We start from the raw sequence: 12,711 nt of genomic DNA, 5'->3' as shown, positions 1-12,711 counted from the left end.
ATAGCAAAAGCATCAACCCATATAGCAAAGTTCTCAAGTCTTGTTTGAATTAGCAAAAATGATCCGCTAAAGAGAAGCTTTGGAATATGCGGGTTTTGTGATCCATTATCTGTGGAAGAAAACAGTAGCTAATCTCTTTTTTTTTTATACTGTACAGGGTGTTACATATTAATGGCAGGAATATGTAATATATGTATACATATTACATATATGTATATATATTTATCGAAGTAGTTTGGGGTCTACCTTGTATAAATTTACATGTGTTTTAAACGTATCATTTAGTCACTTCTGATTCTTTTCTAAACCAAAGATCAATCAATGAGTCAATCAACAAGCATTTATTAACCATCCTACCACTGGCCAAGAAATATACTAGAATACAAATACATATGTTGTTATTGTTTGTCCTTAGTGCTCGAGAAAGACCAAAATGAAATTACGATGTCAATGTGTGCAGTCTATCTGGCTGTGGCTGATCATCTGATAATAATTGCTCAGAAGACTCTACCACAGGTCAGACACAAATAGTCTCTTTGACCACCCGGGAGGGGCACGTCTCTAACTTTGCACGTCTCACATTTCTTTTGAGTGAGCTACTAAAATTTTGTTTTGCTCATAGAACACACTACCTTCTTTGATGTGGGCATGCTATTCTGGATTGGATGCCTCGTGTGAGTTCTCCATAAAATTGTCTTTTAGGCAAACATATATTTGTTGTTTGAACTATGTGGCCAGCCCATTGGGATTGCTCTCTTTGCAGTAGGGTTTGAATGTTTAGCAGTTCAGTACCAGTGTCCAGTACCTTATTTTGCCAGGTGATCTGCAGAATCTTCCTAATAAGACAATTCAAATGGAAACAGTTCAATTTTCTGGCACAGTACTGGTAGACTGTCCAGGAACCTCCTTAGTGCTGAGCTGGCTCTGGCAATGCATCAACCTCTTCATCTGTGTTGACATCCTGAAAAGTATACTGCCAAGGTAAGTGAACTTATCCTCAGCAATCACAATTTCTCCATTTGTTGTAACCAATAAGGTTCCACATATGGATGGTACAGTTTTGGCTAGTGGAGAATCTGTTTTCTTGGTATTAATTGTTAGGCCAAAAATTAGCACAAGCAGCAGAGAATTTGTCCATACTTTGTTGCATGTCAGCCTCAGAGGTTGTATGGAGTACAATCATCTGAGAACAAAAAAACATGCACCAACTCTCCCTCTACTTTAGTCTTGGCTTATAGACTTTTCAAAATAAATAATACATATATGCTGAGAATGTAAGCATGAAACAGTCTCAAGTCCTCAAGGAGAATTCGATGGGATTCTAAGAAGCTACGGTGGGAAGGGAATGCCTTCCAGGCTTGGATAAAATGGAGCATCATATATGAAGAACACTAAGGAGGCCAGTCTGACTGGGCCCTATAGTGCATGAGGAGTAAGGCCAGAAAGAAAGGTTGGGGCTAGTTTTAGAAGGGCTTTAAATGCCAAACAGAGGGGTTTAAACTTGATGCTAGAAATGAGAAGGAACCACTTGAATTTATTGATTAACAAAGCAATATGTTCAGACTTGCACTTTACAAAAATCCCTTTGGCAGCTGTATGGAGAGATAACCAATACCTATACTAGTTTTATAGGTTTAGTCTTTTAATTATTATAATTGCTATCTTTGGGGACTTCCTAACCTCCTCACCTCCTCTCAATAAGTCAATATGTTCTTGTTTCACCTTTTCACCAATTCAGTTCAAGGAGTACTTTTTAAACAACTGCTAGAGTGTCTGTTAGGCACTTTTTTTTTGAAAGTCAATTCTTTTAATTTTAAGCAGAGTTTTTAACATAAAAATAAAATCAATCATAGACTTCTTAAAAAAAAAAACAAATTTCCTTGAAAAGATCTTATTCCTTCAAAGGAAATTAGATTGGAAAGAAAATGACTGGCTTTCAGAAAAGATGAACAGATTATCTTAAAAGGAAGAAAAGCTGCTTAGTGGATAAGTAGTGGGAGATGAGAAGCTTTAGAAGAGAAATATCCTCTCTCCAGGGTCAGGTATCCTCTGCTGGAAAAATTTGAGACTGCCAGTTAAATGTTGCCTGGTGCTAGACTTTGCTCCTTGTATAGCCAACGACTTTTGTGATGTACAATTTTCCCAGGAATGCTTGTGTATCTACAGCTCCAATGTAGTAAATAGCTCTCATCAATAAACATTTATTGAATACTACACTGAGAAAATAATCACTCTTCACCCAGACTCAATGTCTCATTTCAGTTAACCAAAGGAATTTTATGTTCTGTGATGAAGTCTCTAGTCCCCCGGAACAGAGAAATAATATTCAGTACCAGTTCTGATACCAAATGGTATATGACCTTGGTGGTTTTTCTCCATCAACCATGATTAAATTGCAAGCTACCCAAACAGACAAATGTAAAAATAAGAACAAATAAAAACTTTCACTAAGGTTGGGTCTATGACACTTGCTGTTTTTCCCCTTTTCCCACTAAGCTTCTTATTAAGCTCCATCATCATTATCATCATTATTTATCATTATCATTTAATATGCTTTAGGGTATCCAAAATGCATTACGAATGTCTCATTTTATTCCCACAACAATTCTTAAAGATAGGCACTGTTATTATCCCCATTTTACAGAAGATGAAACTGAGGCAGACAACAGTTTGGTGACTTGCATGGGGTCACACAGCTAGTAAGAGTCTGAGCGCCCATTTGAATCCCGATCTTCCTAACTCTAGGACCAGGGCTCTATTCACTTTGCCCCCTAGCTGCCTGTCCTTTCAAAAAAAAATCAAAGATTTCTACCTGAAAAAAGACTTTAGAAATCATCTAATTCTAACCCTTGATTTTACAGATGAAAAAATCAAGACCAGGAAAAGGGAAATGAGTTGACTAAGGTCATACAAGTTGTAAGTGGTAGAACTGGAATTCCCTTTGACTTCTGGTCCATTGTTTTTAATTGCCCTACACGATCCCGTCTTCCCACTTTGTTGTTGCATAAACACTAATAACTGATTTTTTAAAAAATATTTTGCATGGTAGGAGAGAGGACACATTATCCTCTTGCAGGACTTGCCAGTGGATTCCAAACTCTTGACAAATTTTATCAAGCTAGAAAGGCTTAGTCAAGAGACTGAGTAATGAATTATGTGATGGTCATTTGAGAAATGACCTAGTTGTAGCTAAGTAACCAGTAAGACTCATCTCCAGAAGGTGGGCTTTTGGGGAATGAGGCGCTTTTTTTGTCTGGTAATTAATCAAGATCACCTTGTAAGGCACGAGTTGTAGGGGGAGATTGTGATCTGTATTGGTGGAAGGGCAGCCCACAGCGGCAAAATCACAGATCCTTGTAGTATTGAAGACCTTGTGTCTGTTGCCTGTATGGGCACTCAGTATGTGTCTAGTGATAATGGTAGAGCAGAGGAAACCATTTCTTTCCATATGTTGCAGGATTATATTACCTGGTAACTGTGAAACAAGATGACGTGCTTGGATTAGATTACTATGCCATGTTGGGTTAATACGTAGCATTTTCCAAGTAACATAAAAACTTGAACCAGAAAAGGAAAAGACACTTTAAATTAAGCATCCAATGTCAAGCTACATCCTTTTAGACTAGATTTAGAATTTACTGTTGTAGGTCCTATCCATTGAATACTACTTTCAGTGTTCTTTGAAATAATGTTAAATTGATAGAATCACCCAAGCTAAGGGCAACACTATCCCTAGAAAGCACTTCAGCAATGGTATTAACAACAGGCATACTATTAACACCTTTTGTACGTTGTTAGGGTAGGGAGATTCTAGAGGGCAAAGTGGATAGAACACTAAACTTGCACTCTGAAAGCCTTGTGATGGAATCATGCTTTAGGGACTAAACTGGGTGACACAGAGCAAATCAACAATCTCTTTCAGCCTCAGTTTCCTCATCTGTAAAATAGAATGACAATAGCATCTACCTCACAGGGCTGCTGCAAAAATCAAATGTACCATGTGAGCACTTTGCAAACCTTAAAATTCTAAATAAGGGATATCAAACGAGAGAACATTTGCCAAGTGCTTGGCACATAGTAGACACTTAATAAATTCTTATTTTAAAAATTATTATCATTGTTATTATCATTATTATTGTTGCTGTGTCTTACCAAAACACAGGGATACTCCAGGACTGAGAAGAGAAGTTAGACCCATCCTACCCACAGCCCCAACGCTGTCTGCAAAAGGAAAAGGATTGATTGTTGTAATGTGGGGCTAAGGGTGCTAAGGGGCACTAGGAAGTAGGCAAAGGGATGGGCTTTGTGGTACCTTGGAGGGGAGAAATTCTTCTGGGTACACAGAGTATGGAGGGAAAGGCAGTGATGGGAAAAGTGCATATTTTGATATGAGGGCAAAAAATTAATCCTGGTGAATGTGAAGGTCTAAGGGGTCTCAGTGTTTTGGGGTTTACTCTGAGGTTTCTTTCCTGTAGACTAGAGTATGTTGAAGAGTATAGATAGGTTTAGGGCTTATGGTAGAGTGGAAAGAAGATTATATTTGAAGCCAGGGCACCTGGGTTCAAATTCTGTCACATACTAGCTGTGTGATCTTGTGCAAGTCTCTTACCACCTCTGGATCTCAGTTTCCTCCACTGCAAAATGGGGAATTTAGACTGGATACTCTCTAAAGGCTCTCTCCAACTGTAAGTCCTAAGATCTTCATACCTCTCACACAGTGCATACTAGTATGGAGGAAGAAAAGAGGAGAACCATGTGATTAGATTCTATCGAGGATAGTGTGTCTGAATCCTGGGACCACCTCCAGCTTTCTGTGGCAGAGAAAAAATTCTTGAGGGGTGAACTATCAGGCAACATAAGGTAACAGATATTGTCACATGGTCTTACTACAATTTATTAAAAAGATACTTGTTATCAGGAAACAAAGGTGCTGTATCCTAACATGAAGGACGATGGCAATGATAATAAAGTCCTTTTTGCTACAGTCCTGAGGTGTGGAGCCAGCCCTGTGCTCTAGCCAGTCATGCCAGTGGCTCAAAGGACTTTGGGTAATGGCCTGGAGATGCTTTCTCTGTCATCTAAGTACCAAGCCTAAGTGTGGAGATGCTCATTAGTTGCCCTCACTCACCATGGTGCAAAAAAAAAAAATTGGGGGGGGGGACACAGAATCCTATGAAACCATATACTAATGTGTAGAGGGATTCCAGTCTGAGTCAATGGAAGGAATATGCTGTTCAACCTATTTTGGAATAATGAAGATGATCTGAGCTATATCCTGAGTGAACTATAACATCCAAAATAAGGGGAACTAAGAACATAGACTATGTTTACATTTAAGTAAAACTATACCAACAGAGAAATGAAAGTAGCATGATGGCTTTTCTTGAAACACTCTCAAACTGAGAATATCTTTGCAAAGAAAAACTGGAACCCCATATCTGTATCTTCACCCAGGCCCATATTTCTAGCTGCCGACAAAATCTTTTCATTTAGTGTCCTACCATCACCTGAGATGATCAAGCTCCTCATTTTCTACTGTAAAGAAGCTGATCCCTTCTTGGCTTAATGTTTCTGTTAAGGGTTACATTCTGAAGGTGCTCCAGTTAGACGGCACTATGATGATTGCATTAAGCCCTGGATTATGACAGAGTTTCTAACGTAAATCACTGCATTTGAGTATTATGAGGGACCCCAGAATCCATTTAGTCCAAACAAACCTTACATGAAAAAGAATCTCTTCTACAATAGAATTTTTTGGGAGTTGGAAGGGACCTCAATAGCCATCTAGTCCAAGTCATATACAAAAGGAATTCCCATATCTACTATGTAATGTTTTGCATTAGCTACACATATACAACCTATACTGAATTGCTTATCTTCCCAGTAAGGGTGGGTGACAAGGGAGCCAGGGAATGAATCTGGAATTCAAAGTTTTAAAATCAAATGTTTTAATATATATATATATGTGTGTGTGTGTGTGTGTGTGTGTGTATACTATTATTAATACTATTTTACATGTAATTGGGAAATAAGATATACCGGCACTGGGGAATAGAGATCCACCATGCCCTACTGGAAAAGTTGAAGGGGGTATGGTAGAAGATATGGGAGAGAGCAGATTGGAAGAGGGGATATCCTGTGGGAGTGCTATTTTGGGGCTGTGGGTAGGGGGGAAATGGGGAGAAAATTTGTAACTCAAAATGTGGTGAAAATGAATGATGTAAATCAGAAGTTAATAAAGCATTTGAAATTTTTTAATTAAAAAAAAAGGAATTCCCACTGTACCACACCTAATAGGTAGTCATTTAGATGTTGCTGGAAGGAAGGAAGGAAGGAAGGAAGGAAGGAAGGAAGGAAGGAAGGAAGGAAGGAAGGAAGGAAGGAAGGAAGGAAGGGAGGGAGGAAGGGAGGGAGGGAACAGGGAATAGGGAAGGATGGAAAAAGAAAGAAAGGAGGAAGGAAAGAGGGAAGGGAGGGAAGAAGAAAGAAAGAAAGGGAGGAAGTATTTACTAAACATTTGTTATATAATAGAAACTGTGCTAAGTGCTGAGAATACAAATACAAGCAAAAAAGAAAGACAGTCTCTGACCTCAAAGAGCTTACATTCTAATGGGAGAAGACAACAGACAAAAGGGACCTGAAAAGTGGAGGGGGAAGCAGTGAAGGTACCTGGAAGGGGGCATAGTTTTGAACTCTGGAAGTCAGGAACAGGTCTAGGAGGGAACTGAAGGCTAGCTTGGAAGTTTTTTTTAAACAATTAGATTTGTTAAAAGTGGAATGGGCTGCTAGAGGGATAGGGGATTTCCCCACTACCCTTCCACAAATTGGATGCCCCAAGAGAAATTCAGTCATGGGAGAAGGGGGAAGACCATATGGAGGGATTTTCCAGGATGAATAGGCAGCAGAAGTGGTTGGATGTTCCAGGGTAAGGAAGCTCCAGGTGCTGAGGAAAGCACAGACAAGGCTTTGAAGTACTGAAGGGGCCAGGGCCAGGAAGAAATGAAGGCAGCCTTGAAGCCTGTTCTCATCCAAGTTGGGGAAACCCACCACCATTCTAGGCAGCCAATTTTACTTTGGAACCAATCTAATTGTTAGGAAATTTTTCATGATATTGAACTGAAATTTGCCTCTTAGCACCTTCTCTATCTTGCTCTTTGTTCTGCTTTCTGGGGCAAAATGGCACAAGGCTAATTCCTCCTCAGCATGAAAGTCCTTAAAATATATCATCTTCCTGACTCCTCACTCCTATAGTGAGTCTTCCCTTCTCCAAACTAAATATGCCCAGTTCCTTTGACTGATCCTCTTTTGAAATGGACTTAAGGCCCTTCATATCTAGCGTGGTCCCCTCTGGACACTCTCTAGCTTATCAACATCCTTCCTAAACAAAAGGTGGATATAATATAGGACTCCATATAATATTGTAGATGAACTCCGATGAAGTCACAGTAGGACTATCATGTGTCTGCTGGGTTGTAGCCAGTTGTCTTGACCCAAGCCTTGCCACTGACTCTGGAGGAATGAGGCTGATGACCTTGCACAGCCCTCCCTGCCTCACTTAAATCCAGTTCACTTACAGGTCAAGACATCACCCTTGTGATGTCATTGGTTCGAGAACCAAGGATGAGTAACAATAACATGTCACTATTCCTGGAATCTATGTCCTCCTCAATATCCCTCTGGAATTTCAGTCCAAGATATCATTAACTTTTGTTTGTTTTTACTGTCATGTCACACTCCTAGCTCATACTGAGTTTTTGGTCCACCAAAATTTCCAAATCTTTTTCAGAACAACTCCTGTCTATCCATGCCTCCTCCATCTTCTTCTTGTGAAGTTGATTTTTTGGCACCCAAGTACATGACTTTATATTTATCACCATTGAATCGTGATCCTGTTAGATTGGGCCCAGTGTCTTAGCCTGCCAAGATTCTTTTGGATCCTGACTCTGTCATTTGTTGTGTTAGCATTCTCTTCACCATTGTGTAATCTGCAAATTTGATGAGCATCCAATCTCTGCCTTTATCTAAGCCATTGATAAAAATGATAAATGGCAAGGGGCCAAGAACAGATCCCTAGATGCTCTTGTAAACTTCCTCATTTTCTCCAGAAATTTGTCTTCCTGCAACATTACAAGACCAATGCTGAAACTCACACCTCTTTAGTACCTCCTGCCCTTGGGCCCTGCTCTCTCTCTGATTGGAGAGGGTGGAGGGTGGACATCAGAGCTCCTTCCAGATCCTCTATTTAAGGAGCAGACCCAGGGCAGTCATCTTGTCATTTCCCACCCAGCTGCAAGACTTCATCATGCCCCTCTCAAGTACCTTCCCTCTCCCTGCCCCCAGCTTCTTTTCATATGTTGTCCTCCCCCATTAGCTTGTGAGCTCCTTGAGGACAGAGACTATCTTTTGCCTTTCTTTGCGTTTCTAGTGTTCGGCACAGTTGGCTGGCACATAGTAGGCATTTCATAAATGTTTATTGACTGATTACTGTGTTTGAGACTTCCTGCCATGTTGACACTGAACCATTATTAGCTTCTCTTTGAGTCCAGCCATTCAACCAGCTCTGAGTCCACCTGACTGATTATCATCAGAATCATATTAGTTCATCTTCTTCACAAAAATAGCATGAGATTTTAGCGAAAGATTTGTCAAAAATCTAGGAAAATTATAACTGAGTATTGTTCACTAAATCTTTGTTTCACCTCAGATGAGGTAAACCCACTATTTCCAGAGGCAGCCCATCCCACTTTTGGATAGCTAATCATTAGACAGTTTTTTCCTTATATCAGGCCTAAATTTTCCTCTTTCTAATGCCCATTGTCCTAAAGTCTACCCTCTGAAGCCAAACAAAGTAAGTCTAATTCATGTGATAGCTCTTTAACTACTTCAAAACAGTTATCATGTCCACCTTAAAGTTGGGGTTTTTTTTGAGACAATTAGGGTTAAGAGATACATAGCTAGTAAGGCTGGATTTGAACTCAGGTCCCCCCCCAATCCTGACTCCAGGGCCCATGCTCTAGCCATTGTACCACCTACCTGCCCTGATCTTGAGTTTTGAAATCTACTCTTCTCCAAGCTAAATATCTCTATTTTCTTCTACTAATCTACATTTAGCTTGAACTCATGACTTTTCACTATCCTACTTGCCCTGATCTTCATATTCTTCAGCTTATTAATACCCTTTCTAGAATGTGGTGCCCAGAACCAAACTCCAGATGTTATTTGAACAGGTCAGAGTTAAAATAAGACTAGCCCTTTCTTATTCCTGGATATTGCTTCTATTACTATTTACTTCTATTGACCTTTTGGTCTCTTCTTCTTTACCAGATCTTCTTCTAGGCTTCATGCTCTAGTAGGGGATATGTCCAAAGGTTTTGTCCTGGCTCTTTTCTCTTCTTCCTTGATACTATTTAACTTGGTTATCTCATCAACTTCTGCAGATTCAGTTATCCTCTCTATGCTAATGATTTTCAGAACCATTTATCTTGCTCTAATGTCAATCCTCTGACTTTGTATCTCCAATTACTTATTAGACTTCTGAAAGCAGAGGTCCCATAGACATCTTAAACTCAGTATGTCTAGAACTGAGCTTTCTCCTTTCTCCCTCAGCTCTCCTCTCTTCCTATCTTTCCTCTTACTGTCAGAGGACCATTATCTTCCCATTTATGCAAACTCACAGCCTAGATATTGGACTTGATTCCTCATTCTCTCTCATATCCCCACATCCAATCTCTTGCGAAGGTCTATAGATCCTGTCTTTGTATGGTCTCTTGTATATGTTTTCTTCTTTCCTCTGACACTGCCAATACCCTGGTGTAGGCCCTTATCATCTTATACCTAGGATATTACAGTTACCAATAATATCCTACACATGAGGTCTTCCTGTCTTAAGTCCATCTAAAGTCCATCAGTTACCTGCCCCACTTTAGTTCATCTTTCACTCAGCTGTCAATTGATCAAATTGATTGCTGATTTGACTATTGCTGATTCTTTCCATTCAATAGACCTCAGTGGCTTCCTTATTACCTCCAGGATCAAATATAAAAATCTTCTGTTTGGTTTTTAAAGCCTTCCATAACCTGACCCCTTCCTACCTTTCCAGTTTTACATTGTAGTTACCATGGATGTAGTATATGCTTCAGTGACACTAGTCTCTGTCTCTGGTCCTGGAACACTATACGTTTATCTCCCAACTCTGCATTTTTATTGATTGGCCTTCCCTCATGTCTCAAGTTCTTTCCCTCTTTATCTCTGCCATTTTGCTTCCCTGGCTTCCTTCACATCACTTTTTCCAAGAAGCCTTTCCTGATTCCCCTTTATTCCAGTGCCTTCCTTCTGTTAATTATGTCTAATTTATCCTGTATACATCTTGTTTATATAGAGTCATTTTCATATTCTGTCTTCCATTAGACTGTGAACTCCTTGAGAGCAGGGTCTACTTTTTGTTTCTTTTTGGCCTTTCTTTGTATCCCTAGCTCTCGTAACAGTGCCTGCCTCATAATAGGCGCTTAATAAATCCTTGTTAACTTGACTTGGTTTGACCTTCTAAATCCCTGTTTTTTATGAATTACTGTTCAAACCCCCCATCTTGTATTTGTGAAGTTGACTCTTTTTTTTCACCTATTTTAGGACCTTATACTTATCCCTATTGTACTTAATTTGATTAGATGTTGGCCAATGTTCTAGCCTTTCAAAATGTCTTTGAATTGTGATTCTATCATCTGTTGTGTTAGCTTCCCCTCCTGGCTTTGCTATCTGCAAATCTTGTAAGCCTGCCATCTCCTTCCTATTGATTGATATTATTGTTAAACAGCACAGAGTCAAACACAAATTCCTGGGAAACTCCACTGGAGCCAAGCTGAGGTGGAATCATTAATGACTCTTCTTTTTTTCTGTCTATGCAACCAGTTCTGAATCCTTATTGTACTATTGTATAGCCTCCATCTTCCCATCTTTTTTCTTTCTTTTTTTTTTTTTTGGAGGGCAATTGGGGTTAAGTGACTTGCCCAAGGTTACACGGCTAGGTTTTTGTGTGTGTGTGTTAAGTGTCTGAGGCCGGATTTGAACTCAGGTCCTCCTGACTCCAGGGCCAGTGCTCTATTCACTGCGCCACCTAGCCGCCCCTTTCCCATTTTTTTTTTTTCACAAGAATAGCATGAGAGGGGTGGCTAGGTGGTACAGTGAATAGAGCACCAGTCCTGGAGTCAGGAGGACCTGAGTTCAAATGCGGCCTCAGACACTTAACACTTACTAGCTATGTGATCTTGGGCAAGTCACTTTACCCCAATTGCCCTGCCCTCCCCCCTCCAAAAAAAAAAAAAAGAATAGCATGAGAACTTTTATCAAATGCTTAGCTAAAATCTACTCAGACAAAATCTATCTATAGTATACTCCTGATCAATGACCTTGTCAAAAAGGGAAAGTTGATTAGTCTGTCACAAGCTGTTCTTGATGAAGGCATTCTGGTTTATTGTATCACCATTTCCTTTTTCTAAACTTGCCATCTCTCTAATGATCGTCATTAAGGCATCAGTTTCTACCTTCCTGATCTCACAGCCCAACTGATTTGCTTTCTTGATTTGGCTAACACTATAGTTCCAACTCGTCCAGATATTTTTAGATCCCAATTATAGAGCCAGGTATCTCTTTCCATTTTATGCCATCTACAGCTATGATAAAGATAGCCATCTTTGTTTTCATCTACATTATTGATGGAAATGTTGGTCTTAAAGAATTTTGTAAATAGCATAGGGCCTCATAACACAGCATTCATCTTGCCCAGCGCTTCTTAAACTGTGGGTCACAACCCACATCCATGCAGGGGTTGAGAGTGGAAGAAGTTTCAGAAGCCCTGATTATTCTTGACCATCAGATGTCCTTCTATTACATTGGACTAAGCTCCACATATTAGTAAATAATAAAGATTTTAAGATGGGAGACTGTAGAACTTCTAATATTAGCATTATGTTATCTGCTCAGTTTAACTTATTATGGTTTTTATTATATTATAGTATGGCAGTACTACTTATTGTGGGGCAGTTAGGAGGTGCAGTGGATAGAATACCAGGCCTGGAATCAGGAAGACTCATCTTCCTGAATTCAAGTCTGGCCTCAGACACTTACTAGTTTTGTGCCCTTGAGCAAATCATTTGACCCTGTTTGCCTTAGTTTCCTCATCTGTAAAATGAAAACCAGAGAACCTCAAGTGGGGTCAGGAAGTGTCAGACATGACTGAAAAAACACTAAACAAAAACAAGAACTTTTGTAGTCAATTTTAGTAATACCTTGGTTCTCAAATAGAATTTCCATTAACACAACAGACCTGAAGTTAAAGGAGAAAAAAAAAAGAAGGTAGTTTAAGGAAGATTAAATTTATCATATGAAATTAAGAGAGTTTTAGATTTATTTATCTCATAATTGATAAGGATTACTTTACACACAGGGAGATAGTTGAAGATGCAGGGTTAGATTGGAGATCTTCTTACATGTGTCTTCCAATTTCTAAATATTTGTGACATAAATTAGCTCATAGGGATCATGAATTCAGGTGTTAAAGTAAATTAGATGAATTAATGCTACAAATTAATTTCCGACTAGAATTCTAGTGCTCACTAACTTTTTAAGGTGAATATTTCCTATTTTTCTTTTATACACCAGAATAGATTTTCTTTTCTTTTTTCTTCCTTCCTTCCTTCCTTCCTTCCTTCCTTCCTT

Source organism: Petaurus breviceps, unplaced genomic scaffold (genome assembly GCF_028583685.1).
Source record: "Petaurus breviceps papuanus isolate PSGF00001 unplaced genomic scaffold, PetGlider_PUasm1.0 188, whole genome shotgun sequence".
In the NCBI taxonomy this organism is placed as follows: Eukaryota; Metazoa; Chordata; class Mammalia; order Diprotodontia; family Petauridae; genus Petaurus; species Petaurus breviceps.
The sequence above is the reverse complement of the archived record's forward strand: the minus strand, read 5'-3'. Positions refer to the sequence as shown.